This window comes from Phocoena sinus, chromosome 17 (assembly GCF_008692025.1).
Source record: "Phocoena sinus isolate mPhoSin1 chromosome 17, mPhoSin1.pri, whole genome shotgun sequence".
NCBI classification, from domain to species: domain Eukaryota; kingdom Metazoa; phylum Chordata; class Mammalia; order Artiodactyla; family Phocoenidae; genus Phocoena; species Phocoena sinus.
Window position 1 is genome coordinate 8,295,012 of NC_045779.1, and position 20,097 is coordinate 8,315,108.

Consider the following 20,097-nt stretch of genomic DNA (forward strand, 5'->3'; position numbering starts at 1 on the left):
CTATACTTCAATAAAAATCTTTTAAGGGCTTCCCTGGTGGCACAGTGGTTGAGAGTCAGTCAGCCTGTCGATGCAGGGGCACGGGTTCGTGCCCCGGTCCGGGAAGATCCCACATGCCGCGGAGCGGCTGGGCCCGTGAGCCATGGCCGCTGAGCCTGTGCGTCCGGAGCCTGTGCTGCGTAACGGGAGAGGCCACAGCAGTGAGAGGCCCGTGTACCGCAAAAAAAAAAAAAAAAAAAAAAAAAAAAATGGCATGTGCATAGAACTTTGGTTATGTATTTCACAGGCTGAATTAATGAGCTATAATAATAATAATCAGGTACAAGACTGCGCTTTAAGGGGTCATCAGATTTTTTTTTACATCAAAAATTACCTTGCATCAGCCGGTCATGAAATTCTAATCGTGTATATAGTATATACTCCTCCTTTAGGACAATGGGGTATGTCATTGTTTAGAATATTAAGTTGTCCCAGATACATAAATATTCTGTGAATATTAGTTCAAAAAACTCGAGTTAAAAATACTAATTTTGAGAATGCCTAGAAGTCACTTTCTCTCATTCTGCTGTTTCATTTCTTAAATGTGGTCAATAATGTCTAAAAGAGCCGTTATATCTATTCATTACAACTTGTTTAAATTTTAATCAAAGTAGTATTTATGCCACCATTTTAATAGAGCAAAGCATTATTCTCAATTCTGCTGGGGAATTCTGGCAGAATAAGCAGCCTGCTGAACTCCTGTTCTTGAGTTTTGCACCGTTTCCAAAATCAGTTTTTGGAATTATTTCTTGTAAATCACTGCCACCCAACCATTCCGATCAGCACACAGCATTTATCAATGTTCAGCCAACCCAGATACTTCAAGAATTTACTGTGCCGAAGTGTTTCACTTAGGAAGAGCTATAGCCTTTTGTCCCATAGGCTATTTACAAAATATTTGATTCCCTAAGGACCCAGATGTTTGTTAAGGGTTTAGAGAAGCTTACTTTTCACTCACCAGAGGAGATCTAGGAAGCACGCTTTTTGTTTTTTTTCTCATTTCTGTGCTTATGTCATTTTCTTCTAGCCAATCAGACACTTTATCAGTTCATTAACTCTTCATTCCAGTTTAAGGTTTACTGTGTGACTTTTGTTGTCATTTTTGTTAAAAATGGTTTTATAATATTTATATCTACTTTGATTTAAACTCTCCCAACAGCTTTGAGCCAGTCTAGTGTGGAAGGAGGTTCATCGCTTTTCCAACTCTTAACCCGAAGGTGGGAGGGGATTGCGGGCAAGGCTCAGAGGCTCAGGCAGCTGGGAATCATCCATCTCCTGGGCGTCCCTTTCATTAAACTGTTTCCAACCTTCATCCGTTCTCTCTAGCCTCCTTTCCGCATCCCACTCCTTCCCACATTCTGATTTTCCATCTCTTTTCCAAAACATACAATATGTTTGTTCACTTGCCCTTGGGGAATCCAAAGTGCTCTATTCACTTGAAAGACTAGAACAGTAAAAAGTCCATCAAGTCACCGGGAAACCTGACAGTTCCTGAGGGTAAATGAATGACCGGTGTGAGTAGAAATTTGTAAAGGCTGGTTGGGCAGATGCATTTCGAGTTACAAGTAGATTCACACCAAATCAACAGTCTATGACTCAGACATGCAGACATACTGACTTGCGGTGTATTCATTCAAAAGAAAAGGTGAGTCTGGTATTCTTCTAAACCAGATGACAGCAGAGAACAAAGCAACCTGGCTTCCTGAAGCTACATTCTAGGGTTTTATTATGCAGTGTAGTCCACAAACCAGCAATCTCAACATCACCAGGAGCTGGTTAGAAATGCAGACTCTCAGGCCCTACCCCAAACCTACTGAATCAGTCTGCATTTCAAGTTCTCCCGGTGATGTGTACTCACATTACAGTTGGAGAGCACTGCTCTAATAGACGGTATTGCCGTATAAAGCGATGGATCGCAACTGTAAGTACACAGACTCCCCGGAGGACTTGCTACAACACACACGGCGGGACCCCACTCCCAGTTTCTGATTCTGTAGATCTGGAGAAGAGCCCATGAGTTTACCCTTCAAAAACGTTCCCAGGTGATGCTACTGCTGCCGGTACAACCACGCCTTGGTGCAGGTGAGAGCAGAGTCCAACTATTTGGGCTTCAGTCCTGGCTCTGCCACTTTAAGACCTCAGTCAAGTCATTTAACTCTTTCAGTTCTGGTTTTGTTGTCTGTAAAAATGTGGTGTCAGAACAGTACTACCTCATAGGTTTATGGTAGAAATTAAATAGTGCATGAAAAGTGCCCAGGCCATAGTCAGTGCTCACTGACAGGTAGAATTTTATTGAAGGAATGAAGAGGCCAGCCCTTATCTGTGGGCTCCTGTGGCTCTAATTCACGAATTTGAATGAAATTGCTCTCCATTGCCTCAGCTCTAAAGTTTGACCTCACCAGCCTGTTCACTGACCCCCAACAAGGGAGCTACCTTCGCACCTCAGTTAATGACTTGGGTTCAGCTCGGTGTTACTTGTTCAGACTGTGGCACCTGAGGTGTTTTTTCTTTCTGTTTACGTGTTGTGATCCTTTTAATTATCACCAGAGTCCACTCCCAAAGCCTTTGTAGCTGAGTGATTAATGGGGTCAAAATTCACCTCTTTCATCCTGGAGGACTCTTTCAAGCAGTAACATTTACAGTCTTTGATGCTTACAGTTTTCATATATTAAAGAATATTAGATACAAACAAGTGAAGGAAAAGGATATTTGTATGTATTTTGCCAAGAAGGTTCTTAATTCACTCTGGACACTCCAGGGGTGCCTGAAGAACACTTTCTCTCTAAACAAACTACTTTCTCAGGCCACAAAGCTGTAATTCTGAGTTTGCAGTAGTGCAATATGTTATTATAGAAATATTAGAGGAACAAAATATCCCTTTCAGTGCTCTACCTTGTTAAATATCAATTAAACTCAGGAAGACAATTAGAGGTAATGACATTCTGGTGATCCAGATGGCAGACAGGATGGCCCATTGAAAACAGTTCCAATTATATAGGTCTATCTCTGGCATATTTTTGATAACTGGTTTTTCTGGACTCTCATGCATTATAGACCCAGCCAGTGCTCGGATTCATCCATTCAAGAAACAGTTACTAAGACTTGACTTTGAGTCAGCCACAAAAGTAAACAGATACAGTCCCTGCTCTCAACAAGTCATCATTCAGAGTAGAGGCAGATCTATAAACAAACGATGAAAACAATGTTGCATGTGCTGGAAGGGTCATATGTACCGGGTTAATAAAATCCCAATCCAGGCAGGAGGAGTTAGGAATGGCCTCCTGGGTGAGGCCACACCTCCGCTGATTCTTAGCAGATGACTGTGGAATAGCTACATGAAGGCAGGGTGGGAGAAATTTCAAGTAGAGGAGATATTATGGGCAAGACATCACTCACTAAGAGAGAGAAGCAGAATTAATTTCATAATCCTGGTGTGCACAAGGAAGGGCCAGGCAAGCAGCTTGTACGCCCCTGTGGCATATGCTAAGGAGCTTGGTCTCTTTCTGCAGGCGTTGGGGGCCACTGAACATACTGAAGCAGGATGACAACACAGATTGATATTTCATCCGGGGTCAGTTTGGTAGGTATGAGCAGGGAAGATTCAAAGGCAGGAGAACCGAATAGAAGACAACTGCAATCATTCAAGTAAGAAACAACCAAAGGCGAAATTAGGACTGATAAAAGGATTCAATAAGGACATAGGAAGTAAAGCAAAGCAGTGCTTGGTGGCTGGATGCTTGAGAATGGAAAGCGGAAGCGCAGGAGCTGAGGATGAAGCTGGGTGTGCAGCTCCGGTGAAGGGCGGAGGTGGTGCCGACCCACGAGATGGTGCAGATGGGAGTGCGCAGGTGTGGGAAGAGAATGAGTGTTGGACATGTTGAGCTTAAGATGCCATGGCGTATTTAACTGTTTACATTAAGTATAAGCTGAGGGAAGAGGTCTGGGCGGGATCTATAGAGTTGGTGATCTTTGAAATCATAGGAAAGATCATTTGGAGAAAAACTATGGAGTGAAGCCAGTGACTGAGAAAAAGAACCCAAGTGAAGAGCTACAAAAATGAACAAGTTAGACGAGGAGGAGCCCATGAAAGAGAAGGGGCAGGTTGACAAGGAGGACGAGCTCATTCATCAAGAAACTAAAAGGACAGGGCTTCTCTGGTGGCGCAGTGGTTGAGAGTCCGCCTGCTGGTGCAGGGGACATGGGTTCGTGCCCCGGTTTGGGAAGGTCCCACGTGCTGCGGAGCGGCTGGGCCCGTGAGCCATGGCCGCTGAGCCTGCGCGTCCGGAGCCCGTGCTCCGCAAGGGGAGAGGCCACACAGTGAGGGGCCCGCGTACCACAAAAAAAAAAAAAAGAAACTCAAAGGATGGGCCTTCAAGGAGGCAAACTATTTCAGTGTAGCTGTGGGAATGGCATCTAGAAAGCTCCAGTTTGAGGAGGGCGGTGGAGAAACGGAGATAACTCTATCAAGAAGAATGTCCCACAGACCCAGGGGGGTGGGTAGACTGAGGAGAGGGACCAGGAAGATGGTTCTGGAAGGAGTATGCCGCCTTACTTTTCCACTGGACAAGAGTTTTCAGCAGAGGAATATATTAAGGGCCTTCACGCAGCTGTGGAAGATCAGTCCTGACAAAGAATTGACCTCTGTGAATTGTTTAGTTCCAGGATGACATTCCTCAGCACACCAAAGATGAGATCTCTGTACTGACTTCATTTTCAGACAGGTTTTTTCACATTCTTGATAGGAGCGAGGGGACTGAGGGTGCTCTAGACAGATGAGATTATGAGCCCACCCAAGATGCTAAACCCAAACCACAGAGACTAAGAATGTTGGAGGGGTGCCCCCCCAAAGATGGTGGGAAATGACAAAAATTTTCACTTAGAAACGTAAGGTAGAAATCAGAGGGAAGTTTTCTTGCAATCCTCTACTTGCTATCCAATGTAGCAACTAGGAATCAGGAAGCCGAGTTTTATTTCTGTTTGGCAACTGTAATTCCATGGATAACCTTGGGAAAATGGCATCACACCTATAGACCTAAGGTTATTCATCAGCAAAACCCAATGGGGATTGGATGAGGGCACTGGTTCTCAAACTCCATCACGCACCAAAATCACTGGAGTGTTTGTTCAAGTTCTGATTACAGGGTCCCAACCCTGGAGTGTCTGATTCAGTAGGTCGGCACGGGGTGAGGGCGTGTTCGGGTAGGTGAGTGAGAATTAGCATTTCCAAAAAGTCGTCAGGTGATGTGATGTGCTGGTCCAGGGACAACTCTTGACAACACTGGACTAGATAATTCTTACAACCCTTTTAACCACCCAATGCCACAAATCTATAACTTTACCTTCATGGATATAGCCTTAGTGCTTATGTCAGGGACGGAAAATAGGCTTGCCCTCCCACGCCAAATCTAAACAATTCGAATGCAGCTCAGGCAAAAAAGAATGCTGGCACTGATTGGTGATGGTTCCTTTCACTGTGGATGGTGAATGTCAAGGCTGCCACATATCTTTTGAGCCCAAAGATAATTTTTCAAAGTGTAGTATTTTGTTTTTATACTTAGAATAAACATTTTTTAAAAATAAATTTATTTACTTAATTTATTTTTGGCTGTGTTGGGTCTTCATTGCTGCATGCGGGCTTTCTCTAGTTGCGGCAAGCAGGGGCTACTCTTCGTTGCAGTGCATGGGCTTCTCATTGCGGTGGCTTCTCTTGTTGCAGAGCACGGGTTCTAGGCGCGTGGACTTCAGTCGCTGTGGCGCACAGGCTCAGCAGTTGTGGCTTGTGGGCTCTAGAGCACAGGCTCAGTAGTTGTGGTGCACGGGCTTAGTTGCTCCTAGGCATGTGGGATCTTCCTGGACCAGGGATCGAACCCATGTCCCCTGCATTGGCAGGCGGATTCTTAACCACTGCACCAGGGAAGTCCCAATAAACTTTTTATTGATATGTTAATATACATCCAGAGAACTACCCAAGCTGTAAGTGTGCAGCCAAGTGAGTTTTCAGAAAATGAAAACATTTAAGTAACCAAACGCAGATTAAGAAAAAGAATACTGCCAGTTACCCAGAGGCCTCTCCTTCCCCCTCCCAGTAGCTGACTCCCAAAGGTAGCTACTATCCTGACTTCCCACACGGTAGATTCGTTTTGCTAGAGTACAGTTTGATTTACCTACCCCCTGTGTCCAGGTGTTCCCGAGTCAATCATTCTTTCGTGGCATCACAACACTTGGTGTACTATCTGCTTGTACTTTTTTCATCAAAGATCTAAACTATTAATGTCTATGTTTGGAATTTAATAAATAAGATTATTCTTGGAAAATACCAAGGCTAAGAAATGCAGTAGCACATTGTCCTTGTGGAATTTAACTATATGACAATTGTATCTCATAGAATACAGAATATGCAGCATCAAATAAGTGTTACAAATAGCTACATTAAGAGAATCTCTCTAACTTTCCTTTAGAGCCCATTTATTTTCTTAATTTGGCCATGTAGTTTCCAAACTTACCACATATTAGAAGTCTGTAAAAGAATTTGGTTGAGGGGCTAATTCACATTGCCGTATAGACTATATCAAGAAATAACAGTTGTCAGCCATGGAAGAAACACAAATAAGATAAAAATTTTACTATTGAAACTAGAGAGCACTATAATTGAGGTCGTTTCGCATAGAGCTTAATGTACCTGAGACCATTGTATACCATGGAACAGATAGGATGTACACAGCCATGATCCTGAGCTATCAAAAAAAGCCTTATCACATTCAATAAGCATTATTGAAGACACCATGGAAACGTGTAAACAGTAGAGAGATTTTCATCTAAAACAGTAATAATGTGATATAGAAAATTTTACAGTTTAAGAGACAAATCCTTAGTCACTTGTATAACACAGGCATCCCAGAAATTATTATTTGGACTTCAGAGAAGTTTTATTATATAGTGCAAATAGCTTCCACATTGCTAAGACGGAGCTCTTTATATTTTATTTTTTTTGGCCACGTCATGTGGCACATAGGATCTTAGTTCCCTGACCAGGGACTGAACCCATGCCCCCTGCAGTGGAAACGCCGAGTCTTAACCACTGGACCAGCAGGGAATTCCCATGGCTGGAGCTCTTTAAAAGTCTGTCTAATAGATTCCCTGAAATGGAAGAACAATAAATGCCCTCAGCACCTCCAGCTGTTGAAATCTGTAACATTCCCTAAACTCAACTTCCACTCCCAAACCCCACTCTTGGGGGCTCATTATTCATGTTCAGTATAAAAAAATCTTTTAAAAATATTGGTGATACTGGTAAATAAAAATAAGAAAATGCAAATTACACACAACCCTATACAGAAATAAACCTTTTAAACCTGGGCATCTGGTCTTTTCACTTTATAGTACACAGTGAACAGTATTCTAGCTCTTTATTTTACCTCCGCCATCATTTATAACGACTGCACAGTATTCCATTGTTTACTTATATGATAATGTATTAACCAGTTCCCAACTGCTGAATGTTCAGACTGTTCTCAATTTTTTCAGTATTATGTAAATTCCTGACATGAATGTCCTTTTACTAAATTTTTGGCAACATGAACTACTGCCTTAGGATTCATTTCTAGAGGTGAAATGAATCTTGAAGATGCTCTATAGAAGGTTTTTTTGTTTTTTGTTTTTCATATTCATCAGCATTATATGAAAGGGTCTGCTTCTGAACCAAAATCAGCACTGGGTATTACAAATAAGTCTTGCTCTATTTGTAACCTCCTCACTATGCCTCCACCACACGGTCCCTTTTTGTTTTAATTTGCTTTGATCACTTTGACTACTACTGAGGTGGAACATTTTCCCAGATGTTTATTATACATTTTTTATTAGCTGTTTTGTGTATCACTTGTTAATGTACTTCAACCATTTTTCAGTTGAGGTTTTTAAATTTTATTTCTAATTTTGTAAGAGATTTCGATTACCTAAGGAAATTAACATTTTCTCACGTCACAAACATTTTTCCATAATTTGCATCTACAATGACTAATGTTTATTTTTGCTGTTCTTGTTTAAAGCAGTTTAAGACGTTTATATGATCAAGTCTGTTAAGTGGCTTTGCTAGGGCTTAGAGTCTTTTCTTTCCCAAATGTTATATAAAATTCATATTTCCTTCTAGACTTAGATTTTTTTTAATTTAACATTTTTATCTATCAGAATTTACATTTGAAAAGGTATGGAGGAAGGGATTTAACTTAATTTTTTTCTAGGTATTTTGATTTGTCTTAATCCCAGTTATTGAAGAATGCCTCCTGAAATGCATTTTAGCAGATGGATAAATCAGTGATGAGGAAATATTAAGGAGAGTGATGGCAGAGCCAGTTATTCATTTAATACTTTCTGTTAAAAGTTTGAGCTAGTTTTTGATAAGTATGGGTAACATGAATTGGCAAAGGCTGGAAGAGGAGATTCACTTTAATTCAACAACTATTTATTCAACTTTTCATGTGCCAGAATTCCAGGCAGGCATAGGTGGAGGGACCAGCTGGTCATGCCCCCAGGACGGGGCAAAGATTAGCTTGGTGTTCCTTCCATTCCACATAGGAGAAAAGGAAAAATGAGGGGTGTTGGCCAGACACAGGGCGATTGTTGCACACAAAAGCTGGACTGAAGACTTTGAAAAATATCTTTCACCGCTAAGGAACTCTAAAAATACAGTCATAAACATGATTTCTCCTGCTTCAATAATACTAGAGTGGAGTTTAGGAATTTCAAGATGTTTGGTGGAGAGTATTAACAATGTGAAAAAAATTAAATGGTTAAGCTAATGCCAGCTCAGCTGAAATGTCATTAATTGAGAGGAGTAATCCCTGATGCCTTAATCCAGAGACTCATTAAGGATTTGGAAGAAATTATGAATAACTTGTTCCATTAACTGAATGAGGTTTTAATTAAGATATTCTTAGAAAAAGAAGAGGACAGGGCAACGTTAAAGTGGATTTTCAGACTTTGGAAGGGGGAACTCAGTTTTGAAGGAGATCTAGAGAAGAGAAGACCTGACTCAGAAGTTGCGACAGACGTAAAGCCTGAGAACACTCTGAAATATTTTTCTCTGGTCAGAGCACAGTATTGTTGAGTACTTTGGTACAAAGTTCTATTGCTTGATTATTCTTGTGTTTTCTTTTTCCTGTAGATACTCACATTTCTTTATATTTGTAAAAAATTCAGTGTCTTAATTACAGCACCTTCCATAAGAAAGTTAGCTAAATATAATAATTCAAAGTATAATAGACACATAGAGAAAATAACCAACTATGAGCATAAACTAATATTCAATATTTAAGAGCAACCATAAGTGGCTCTACTCTACTCATCCAAGTTTATTTACCAGAGCTGCCCAAAATTACCCCCCCTTTCCTGCACCACTTGCCTAGTTTCCTCCCTGATCACAGATGAATTATAAAATTCCCCTCTCTCCATTCCCATTCCCCCTGGTACCTCAGCTTGTAATGTTGCCAATCCCCCTACCCTTCTACCTCTTAACAATCCTCTCCATCTTTTATGATTAGTATGATGTCCCGTTGCTAGATCAAACCTTACTTCCTCTGTGAAGATTTTCTCCAGATTTTCTAATGCTTTTTTTTTTTTTTTGCGGTATGCGGGCCTCTCACTGCTGTGGCCTCTCCCCTTGCGGAGCACAGGCTGCGGGCGCACAGGCTCAGCGGCCACGGCTCACGGGCCCAGCCGCTCCGTGGCATGTGGGATCCTCCCGCACTGGGGCACGAACCTGTGTCCCCTGCATCGGCAGGTGGATCCCCAACCACTGCGCCACCAGGGAAACCCCAGATTTTCTAATTCCTGATGAACGTTTCTTCCCCTAAAAACATGGTTTCTTCTAGACCACTGAATTTTAGATCTAAAAGAGAACTTGGGAATGGTATTGATCAGTAGGTCTCAATATTTAGCATGCTTCAGAATCTACAGGAAAGTTTAAAAAAAATACTGAACCCCTCTACAGAGTTTCTGATTTCCATAGGCCTGGGGTAGTAAGGTCTGAGAATCTGCATTTCTACCAAGTTCACAGATAATGCTGACATTGCTGATATGCTCCTTTTTGAGAATCACTACTATAGCATATGTTATTTTTTGCTTTTTTTTTTTTTTTTTAGATTCCACATATAAGAGAGAACATACAGATACAGGATTCGCCTTTTTCTGTCTGACTTGTTTCACTTAGCATAACACCCTCGAGGTTTATCCATGCTGCTGCAGATGAAAAGATTTCCCTCTTTTTATGGCTGAATAATATTCCATTGTGGTGTGTGTGTGTGTGTGTGTGTGTGTGTATATACACGGAATCAATTATATATATATATATATATATATATATATATATATACACCACAATTTCTTTATCCATTTATTCGTTGATGGACACTTGGGTTATTTCCGTATCTTGGCTATTGTAAATAGTACTGTAATGGACATGGAGGTAAATATATCATTTTGAATTCGTGTATATCTATCTATCTATCTATCTAGTTGATATACATATATACATATAGTATGTGTATGTGTATATATGTGTGTGTGTGTTGTATACATATATACATATATATAAAAATTGATTCCCAATTCCAATTCCAAATGATTTTATCTCAATATTTTTCACATTTCCATCTTCTTCTTTCCATCTCCAGAGCTGCCACTTCAGTTTGGAACCTCATCAGTTCTCTCCCAAAAGACAGAACACTTTTTAAAATTGTTCTTCCTGCTTTGTTCTAGGCTTGCTTTGATTCTTCTAAAGGTTCCATACTGTCTTCCTAAAAGTCAAATCTGTCTTGTAATATACACCATTTCCTTTTGTCTTAATTTAAATAAATATTTTTCATGATAAGTTGAAAAAATAAAAATTTACTTGAGCTTATTGGAAAATTTCAAAACTATGAAGAAGAAAATAAAAATCAACCAGAGAGAACCACAATTCACATTTTGGTGTTTTTCCTTTTCACCTTTTACTGAGCTATAGCTCACATACCATATAATTCACTCATTTAAAGGGTACATTTAGTGGGTTTTAGTATATTCACAGAGTTGTGTAACCATCACCACAATCTAATTTTAGAACATTTTTATCACCCCCTCCCTCAGAATCCCATACCCATTACCAGTCACTGCTCATTAATCACTTCCTCCACTCGCTCCAGAGCTGTAGGTAACTACTAATCTACATTCTGTCTGGATAGATCTGCCAATTCTGGATGCTTTATATGAATGGAATCATATAATATGTGATCCTTTGTGACTGGCTTCTTTCATTTCGCATAATGATTTCAAGACTTATCCATGCTGTAGTATCTATCAGTACTTCATTCCTTTTTACTGCTGAATAATATTCCATTGCATGGCTACCCCATTTTTTTTTTCATTTATCAGTTGCTGGCCATTTGAGCTCTTCCCACTTTTGATGATTATGAATCATCTTGCTATGAACATTCAGGTACACATTTTTTCCAAAGTGGCTGTATCATTTATATTCCTCCCAGCAATGTATGACAGTCCCAATTTCTCCACTCCTTGCCAACCCTAGTTATTGTCTTTTTTTTTTAGTTATATCCATATTCATTGGTGTGAAGCAGTATCTCATTGTGGTTTTGCTTTGCATTTCCGTAATGACTATTGATACTGAGGATCTTTTCTTGTGCTTATTGGCCATTTGTATACCCTTCTGCAGAATTGTCTATTCAAATCCTTTGCCAATTTTTTATTGGGTAATTTGTCTTCTTATTATTGACTTGTAACACACATATATATTCTGGATACAATTCCCTTATCTGATATATCATTTGCAAATACTTTTTTCCCATTCAGTAAGTTGTGTTTTCACTTTATTGATAGAATCCTATGAAGCAGGAAAGTTTTAAATTTTGATAAAGTCCGGTTTGTCTTTTTTCTTTTCTTTTCTTTTCTTGTGGGTACTTTTTGTATCGTAGCAAAAAAAAAAAAAAAAAACCTCGTGTAATCCAAGGTCATGAAAATTCACTCCTATATTTTTTGGGGGGTGTCTGTGATTCACTTTGAGTTAATTTTTGTGTATAGTGTGAGGTAGGGGTCCAACTTCAATCTTTTGCATGAAGATATCCACTTGTTCCAGCATCATTTGTTGAAGACTACTCTTTCCCCATTAAATGGTATTGCTTCCCTGTTTGAAATCAATTGACCATTAATATATAGATTTCTTTCTGGGCCCTTAATTTTACTCTACTGATCCATATATCTATACCATGCTGGTATAATGTTGTCTTGATTACTGTAGCTTTGAAATAAGTTTTAAATTGTGAAATGTGAGTCATCCAACTTTATTCTTCTTTTTCAAGATTGTTTAGGCTATCTTAGGTCCCTTGCATTTTCACATGAATTTCAGGATCTGCTTGACAATTTTTGGGAAAAAAAAAAATGGAACTGGGATTTTGATAGGGACTGAACTGAATCTGTAGACCTGTTTGGGGAATTCTGTCATCATATTAACATACTGACATATTCTGTCATCATATTAACATATGTCATCATATTAACGTCTCAGATTAACATGAGATATCTTCCCATTTACCTATTTAGGTTCTTGCAAAAATATTTTATAGTTTTTGTTATACAAGCCTTGCACTTCTTTTGTTGAATTTATCTCTAGGTATTTTATTCTTTTTGATAATATTTTAAATGAAATTAATTTTTCATTGCTAGTATATTGAAATATAATTAATTTTTGTACATTAATCTTGTATCTTACAACCTTGCTGAACTCATTTATTAGTTCTAGTAGTTTTTAAAACTGGATTCCTTAGGATTATTTATATACTAGATCATGTCAACTGAAAACAGACAGTTTTACTGTTTTTCCCATCTGATGACTTCTTTCTTGATTAATTGCTCTGGCTACAATCTCTAGTACAATATCGAATAGAGGTGGTAAGAATAGACATCCTTGTCTTGCTCCTGGTCTTATGGGAAAAGCATTCAGTCTTTCACCATTAGGTATAAAGTTAGTTGCATGTTTTGTAGATGCCCTGTATCAGGTTGAGGAAATTTCTATTCCTAGTTTGGTCAGTCAATAACCATCTCCTTTTAAAATCCTTCAGTAGATCCCTATTTCCTATCAGATCAAGTTCATGCTCCACAGCCTGTGACTGAAGATCCTCCTGGAGCTTCCCATGCTTACTTCTCCAGCCACGTCTCTGGATACTCCCTCTGCACCTCCTTTTCCAACCTCATCTCCAAAATGTTGAGCTCTACCTATTGTAAACTGTATGTAGTTCCTAACATTCCATGTTACCTCATGTCTCTTTGTTTCATCTTCTGCCTTATCCCTACTCTTTAGTTCCTAATTATACTTCAAGACACAGCTCAAGTGCCACTAATTTCAAAAAGATATCAATTAACTAGATCTGGTTTAGGTGCCTTCCTCTATATTTTTACAACACACTGCACATATTCCTATGCTAGAGTTCACATACTATTCTGCATTGTTGATTTAAGTTTCTGCCTCTCCAAGGAGGATAAATTTCTTATAGTCAAGGGCCATATCTTAACCATCTTTCATCCTCAGTGCCTGGAACTCACTCAGTAATTTGATGGACAGATGAATGGATGGATGTTGAGATTTATGTCACTTTTTAATACTGAGCATACATAAATGAATAAAAAGACTCACACAATCCTAAAGTTCTTAGCAGCCATAAAAAGCAAGAGACCTTAAAGGTAAATGGAGTTGTTCCAGGGCCCATGGAATATAAATGCAGGAAAATATGGATGGCAAACAAATAGACAAGTCAAGCAAAAAAACCAAAAAGTGTTGAGTTTACAGAGCCTGTCTCAATTACTGGAAACAATGGTCTCTAGGAAACACCTTCCTAGGGACGCTTATGCCCCATTTCTCCCACTGCTCAACAACAATATCCACCACTAGTTATTATACATTCAATTCAACTCAAAAAATACAGTAGACTGTATCAATATATCAATCTACCATGTTCATGCACAAAAGAAGTAAGAGCTGTAGCCTCTGACTGTAATAAAAGCAGGTTTCACCAAATGGTGAACGCTCACACACAAGATTCAGTGAGACATTAGAGCAGTCAATAATTAAATGTCAAGATGGGTAGTGCAGACAACAGCGTTTCAGTGGAGAGAGACTCGTTCACTCACGATTATTGACTGTGCACTAGCAGTATGCTAGGTACTGGGTTGGATGTTGAATATATAATGTTGAATAATTCAGAATCTGTGTGTTCAGGGAATTTATAGTCTAGTGAGGAAGTAATGCAAGTTAACATATAACTTATATTTATCCATTCAGCAAATACCATCACAGATACTATCCTAGGGGTGCGCATGACACAGCAATGAATTAAAAAGACCAAACTCTCCGCCCAGATAGAGCAAACATTCTAGTCGGGAGAGGAGACCAATAAGTGGGTAGATAAATTATGTAATATGATAAAAAAAATAAATACTATGGAGAAAACAGAGTAGAGTGATTGAGACTGCTGGGGCATAGATGAGAATGGGGTGCAACTCACAGCCCTTGTGATTGGCCTCATCAAGAAAGTGACACTGGAGCTAAGACTTGAAGGAGGTGAGGCTGTTAACCATACAGCTACTGAGGGAAGGATGCTCCAGGCAGAGGGAGCGGGCAAGCCAGCGCCCTGAGGTGGGAGTGCCTGCGGTATTCACAGAACAGCAAAAAAGCTCTAGTCCTGAGGTTAATTAAGTGACTAAGAGCAGCTGTAGGAGATGAGGTCAGAGAGGTTGGGTGCCCTATGGGCCTTGGAAGGACTAGTCTTAGTAAAATGAGGAACAACTGGAGGTCTTTGAGCAGAAGAGTGATACAATCAAATATTTAAACAGATCACTCTGGCTGCTTGTGAAGACTAGACTGACAACACAAGAGCACATGCAGGGAAACAGGTTGGGAGATGATTGGCAACATTTAGGCTTGAGGTTATTCTAGTGGCTGAGACCAGAGTGAAAACAACAGAGGTGGTGGGAAGATAACCAGACTCCGGATATATTTTAAGTTAGAGCCACCAGAATTGGATGTATGAGTTTTGAAACAGAGAGGATTCGAAGATGAACTCAGGGTTTTGGTGAGGGCTAACACCTAGGAGAATGGAGGGGAGGGCAACGCCTTCAGGTGAATCCAATCGGGGACGGGGGCGGGGAGCTCAGAAGTTCGGTTTTGTACACTGGAAGCTTGAATCCTTCCAAGTAGAGATTCATGTTGCCAGCTGGATATGTAAGTACCAAAGCAGAGACGAGCAGAGGATTCTATGGGAACGTGTAGGAAGGGCACCCATATGAGGCTTCCTGAGGAAATGACAAACACTGCCTCTCAAAAGGAGGCTGGTGTGATCCAGAAGGCTTCAGAGAGTGAAACGGGCATCGAACAATAGGAAAAAAATGGCTACAGAGAGAGTAGGAAGAGAATTCCAGACATAGGAAATATCTAAGCAAGATCCTTGGAACAGGAAAAAGCATGGTGAGTTTGTGAGAGTAAGCAGAGCCCTGCCTGGGGTGAGGAGTTCTTACTGGAAACACTGGAGCATAAACATGGACCAGACTTGGGGGTGGGTGCCTTGAAGACTAGGCTCCTTGTCTAGAAAATCAGCCCTGGCCCACTGATCAGCTTCGGGTTCCCTCCCCAACCAGTGTTCCCATTTCCATCTCAGCACCGTCCCAGGGTATCCTAAGAGTCTGTTTACTTTTCTCTTGGCCTCCCTAGATTGTAGTTCCTTGAGAGCAAAGACCTTATATGTTGATTTTTATCTACCGCAGTGATTCATTAGTGGAATTTTAATGTTTTTTCAAAGAGTGAATTGTATTCGATACACACACCTCCTTATCATATTTTCATTTCAATGCCTGGGGGGATTTTAATTCAAAGAGAAATCCTTGTCTTTATTGAATAGGGGAAAGGTCCATTACAATTAGACTACCTTGTAAGAGGTAGCAGACTAGAAAGATTTCAGAAAACAGGATTTTTCAAAACAGCAACTATCAACCGGAAACTTGAAGCAAAGAACACAGGTCAGGTCGTTATGAATTAATTAAAGAGAGGGAAACGGTGGTAGATTGGCAGTAAGGGCATTTGTCTACGCTACTTGCATACCTTATAAGGATGAAAGAACTAACGCGCTAACTGCACCTGATAACAAGAACTCTGGCATCTGGTACTCATCCCTTCAGAGACCTGTCAGAAGGGCCCTGGGCTCAGCCTGCCCAAGAGACCCGGACAGCTATCTTTTGCAGGGGAGGAGATTCAATGTCAAGCTCAATCTCCAGCCCTGGTGAAAAGAGTAGGATGCACTATGACGTGTGCCTTAAACCAGCCAGTTACCACGATCTAGGGGTCGGCCACCAGGACCCAATCGCGGCTCTGCCCAACACGCGCTAAGGGGAAATGGCTGCTGCTTGAGACACCAACTGGGTGTGCTGGAACGTCACAAAGAACTCTCCAGGGGCAGGGAACAGAAGCACTAATTCATCTAAAAATATTACTGTGTTAATTACCGTCCTAGCCCTGCTTCTAGCCCTGACTCTTCTGACTTAAAAATACTATCACTTGTTATCCTTGAAATGACAGGATTGCTTTGTTCATTTAGGAGAAAGTATCTGCTGAAGCCCCAAATCTGAATATCCGTGGCTTGCCTTTCAGTTGTTCTTTCACCAAAAAACGGTGTTCCACGTAAAAAGAAGCTAGTTCAGTTCACAAATCAAACGATGACACAGGGCATTTCTTCAAGACAACCATTATGCCTCAGTGCCCAGCAGAAATACTCCACCTGTACTGCCCATTTCTCACACGGAACATTAAAACCATTTGTATTCAAGGGTCGAGACTTAATAAAGTTACTGGTTTTTACTACTTTACCGAGGATACCCTTAAGTGGAACTGACACACATTTTTCTCCTGGGGCTGGCAATGTGGAAGACCGTGAGTTCTAGTGCAATTGGGCGCCACTCTCTTGATTCCTGTTGCATCATTGGTGCAAAGAGCAACACAGTGAAAGAGGCAAATAATCTTAATACGATTACGAAAAGAATTTTGACCTTGGGGTCCCCCTAAAAGGGTCTCAAGGATCCCTGCAGCATGGCAGACCACAATTTAAGAACTGCTGCTGTCTACAAATCCTTGAAATTCTTGGGTCAAAGGCTACAAATATTTTAAGGTGCCTGGTACACATTAGAAATTGCCTTTCAGACATGATCCACCAATTGGCATTTCCCTCTGTAAGGTACGGAAGTCCATTTTATCAGGCTAACCCTCTATGGAATTAAAGCTCCTATGTCCTCTTTACAGGTAAGATAAAGAGTCCAAATTTTAACTCATAGCTCTGTGTGTCTGAGGGGAAAGAGTAATTTCTCTTCAATTTCTGTTACTTCTCCCAACTCAGCTATCTCAACCATGGAATACATTGCTCACGTGAACTCCAAACCATCTTCCAAAACAATATCTGTTACAACAGATCCATGAGTTTAGAGAAGAAAATAATGATAAAAAAATAAGTGCATGGCCCATTACTTTCCCTTCTCTGTGCTCCAAGAAAACGCTTTTTTTCAGTAATTCACTACACAGAGACTAGTCATCAGTTGTGTTTCAGCTCCTTTGATCTGAAATGTGATTTTTAGGCATGTGTTCATTAAAATAAAATTGAAGGCTAAAAGAGTTAACATATAATCCTCAGAATGGAAGAGAACCTAAGATAGCTCCTAATTAACTGACTGATAACATGCAGTTTGACATATAATTCCCTCCAGATAAGATCATCTTAATCAAAAATTCTCCAAAAGACAAGATTCTGTAGTTTCAAGGATTTTACAGTATATTGAACATCATTATTACTTGTGATAAATTTAATAAAATAAGATTTATCCTGGACCCAGATCAAAAGGGTTTGGTTTCCCAAGGTTCCGCGTCACAATGTACACTGCATCACACAAAACAGCCCACAAGAGTTGTGCCTCAAAGGCTCAGTGGTTGGCAGAAAACTCCAGAGAACATTTCATTGGTCCCCAACATATGAAGAATACCCAGAACTATGTCTAGACACCCAATACATGTTCGTGTTCCTTTCCAAAACCTGGCTCACTATCTGTAATTCTAGCTCATTAGAAAAGGACATATGTTGCAGAAGGAAAATACTTTTGCAAAAAAAGGATTTAAACCTCATTGAAAAGCACAGATATTATTTGTATTTTTAAATGTAACTAGGTATGTCTCCAGGACTATTAGTATTATAAATGTAGCCTTGTGGTTAGGATTTACTAAACCAACACATCAATTAACTCTAGTTGTTTATACAATTTAAAAATCTATCTTCACACTGATAAAAATGGCATTTGAAATTGGAATAAAGCACCTAAAGAAATATTGTATTGTCGATGACAAGGAATTCTGTGCAACTGATTTTTAAATCAGTTATTGGAGGAAAACGAAATTCAGTTCAGCACAAGTTCCATTGATTCTCAAGAAAAATTATGTGTATAACAAATAACTCTTCTGAGAGTCAAATAAGCCTTGTAAGTTAACTAAGCTTTTTAGTGCACTTTGGGCCTTCTCAACCAATACTAAAATTATAGAAGAAAGCTGGTTTTTTAAATCAGAATTTCTGAGATATCAGTAACTGTCCTAAGTGTGATAAGAAACAGTGATGGCTGAACAAGTAACGGTCAGCCTAGAGTATTTTCTTTGCCCCATTGAGTGTTTTGAAAGGTCACGCCCATGTCTAAGAAGAGTTTACTTGAATTTACTCATTCACTGAATAAGAATTTGCTAATTTCATTTGCTAGGTTTTATGTACAAAAGCCAGTTAGACGTGGACTCTAATCCTTCGTTTATTCGTTCACCAAACATTTACGGAGGTCTTATTATGTGTCAGACCCCGTTCTAAGCACAAGAATACGTGGGAGGGCAAGACAGATCAGGCCCCTCCTCTTCTGGAATCTGCAGTCTACTGGGTGGTGGGGAGAAGAGGGTTAATAAATGATAAAAAAGTAAACAAGTGAGTAAAAAAGACCATTTCAGACAGTGATTAGTGCTATCAAGAAGGTAAAACCAGAGGACGTGATAGAATAATGGTTGGTGCGGGAGGGCTGAGGAGCTTACACCTAAATGACACAGAGAAGAAAGTCATTCAAAGATCTGGGACAGCAATTTCTAGGCAGAGGACACAGCACGTGCAAAGGCCTTCAGGAGAGTTTTTTAAAAATCGGATTGGGAAGACAGGCAAGTGGAAGCTTCTCCTTCCTGCAACTCTGCACCTGACCTCCTCCAGGTGCGCCCCACGCCATGTCAGAACCTGACTCTCCTCTCTAGACCTAGAAATCGACCCACCAGACCAGGACACTGTCAGGGTTTCGTACACCTACAGCAAGTCACAGACTTTATTTTATCTACACAGATGCATTGAGGAATTGTTATAGTTTGCACGGAAGCATTATAAAATCCAACTATATATAAACCGCTGTTTATAACTGAGGAGAAGAAGCTCAGGCATGTAAGTGCAAATACCTGGGATCCTGGTGCTATTCATCTCAATGAGAGACACCGCCTTTACTTCAGTCACTCTTGGGCTGAAACATGACTGCTGTAGATCTACTTGGGTGTCGTTAGCAGGTTGAGAGCCGTGGCCTATAGAGGAAAACAGTGCATTAAGAAAAGCTGACGCCTCAGAGACAGATATCCAGAGTTAATGGGAAATGGTGGTCTCCATATTGTTGACAGAACACCTCAAATTCTCAGGCCACTCATCAGCGCAGTTATTTATCTTCTTCTCCAAGTCAAAGGAAGAAACATGTCAGGCTTAAAAGCCCTAACGGGAACAGAAAACAAAAGAGGAGACAGAGTAATTTGTAAGATTTTTTTGTTTGTTTGTTTGTTTTTGTACGCGGGCCTCTCACTGTTGTGGCCTCTCCCGCTGCGGAGCACAGGCTCCAGACGTGCAGGCTCAGTGGCCATGGCTCATGGGCCCAGCCGCTCCACGGCATGTGGGATCTTCCTGGACTGGGGCACGAACCCGTATCCCCTGCATTAGC

General features: G+C 40.3%; 1 protein-coding gene and 1 long non-coding RNA gene across 2 annotated transcripts in view; one reads left to right on the forward strand and one right to left on the reverse strand.

Moving 5' to 3' along the window:
* CLVS1 (clavesin 1) overlaps positions 1-20,097 on the forward strand; it is a 226,541-nt gene that overhangs the window by 146,017 nt on the left and 60,427 nt on the right. The window lies entirely within an intron of this gene.
* LOC116742337 overlaps positions 1-20,097 on the reverse strand; it is a 124,020-nt gene that overhangs the window by 101,729 nt on the left and 2,194 nt on the right. Inside the window, exon 2 of the long non-coding RNA XR_004346439.1 lies at positions 19,574-19,693. This is a non-coding gene — a long non-coding RNA (uncharacterized LOC116742337). The remainder of the gene's footprint in view (positions 1-19,573; positions 19,694-20,097) is intronic.